At 39.2% G+C, this 1,201-nt stretch overlaps 2 protein-coding genes across 3 annotated transcripts in view; both read left to right on the top strand.

Moving 5' to 3' along the window:
• Window positions 1–1,201, top strand: part of tbcd (tubulin folding cofactor D) — a 45,074-nt gene that overhangs the window by 14,675 nt on the left and 29,198 nt on the right. The gene's annotated exons all lie outside the window — the stretch shown is intronic.
• fn3krp (fructosamine 3 kinase related protein) overlaps window positions 81–1,201 on the top strand; it is a 5,035-nt gene continuing 3,914 nt past the window's right edge. Inside the window, exon 1 of one of the 2 annotated variants that reach the window (XM_020610433.1) lies at window positions 81–372. The gene's annotated coding sequence lies outside the window, so the exon portion shown is untranslated. The remainder of the gene's footprint in view (window positions 373–1,201) is intronic. The other variant, XM_020610434.1, reaches the window with a different exon arrangement.

The raw sequence follows: 1,201 nt of genomic DNA, 5'->3' as shown, positions 1-1,201 counted from the left end.
AAACAGTGGAGATGACAGTGTACTTCATGAAGAACTGTGTGTATATAGTACTTTATTTTTACTCCCAAGGCACATTCCTGTGCTTGATTGCACATTACGTCTTTACTTCAGTTCTCAGTCTTATATTGGTTACTTGCCCACTGCTTACATAATACCATGTACATAGACATTGAGAGCTGCTGTACCAGAGTCAAATTCCTTGTGTGTTCAACACACCTGGCCAATAAAGCTGATTCTGATTCAAAAATACAGTTTTAAGAGGTGGAATGAACTTTAGTTTATCAGAGGTGTTGGGACAAAGGTCAGGGGATATAGGATATAGAGCACTTATTAAGTTTTTACAGAGCACAGGGTTACACAAGATAATATAAGGTGAACTGAGTGGGGTTATTTTGGTGTGGTGGTAGGTAGGGGTCGTTCTGATCCACACTCCAGTCTGGAAGATGGCGGTAATGCACCTAAAGGTGGTTGCCAACCGCCATTGAGAGACATCTGAAGAAGAAGAAGGCCATTTGAGGGCACTGTAGATGCAGTGCACGAGCAGTTTCCAGCAATGCACTTTTACTTTGTTGCTAGGGTTAGCACATCAGTATTTATACTAGAATTGGCTTTTGGAAGGCGGTGGGCAAGTGAAGCCTCATGAAGCACTGAGGCTTTCCTAACAATTGTTCCGAAAACGATTCAAAGCTTCAAGATTTCAGTGACGCTGACATCTGGTGGACAACTGAAGCCATAGCAGCCTCTAAAGAGCACGACTGAAGCACTGGCACTGTTTCAATCCCATGACAGCAATAAAAGTTCAGAAAAGTCTGTGTGGTCATTCAAGTGTTTTGTTCATTCATACCAAATAATGATTATATCGTCATTACAATAAAATATGCAGATGCTCTCCCCCATACTGTAAAACACATTCCAGATTAACCCAAACAATCAATGCAAATTATATTAAGGGTTAAATGTTGGTTAAGGGTTAATTTCAAGCTTTGAGCTTTATTTAAATACTGTACTAAAAGCCCCTAACAGGATTAGAGATCCTTCCTACTTTGCAAATGATCATGGTGTTTGAATTCAGAAACATTGTATCTTTTTTGTGTGTGAAGTGTTTAAGGAAAACCTTTAAAGATAATGGTTTGTCATTTGGGGACTTGTATGGTTGATTTGGAATGATTATTCACAGAAGCAGACATACATAAAATGTATG

This window comes from Monopterus albus, unplaced genomic scaffold (assembly GCF_001952655.1).
Source record: "Monopterus albus unplaced genomic scaffold, M_albus_1.0 scaffold105.1, whole genome shotgun sequence".
NCBI classification, from domain to species: Eukaryota; Metazoa; Chordata; class Actinopteri; order Synbranchiformes; family Synbranchidae; genus Monopterus; species Monopterus albus.
Note: the sequence above shows the minus strand (reverse complement) of the source record. Positions and strands in the feature narration are given on the sequence as shown.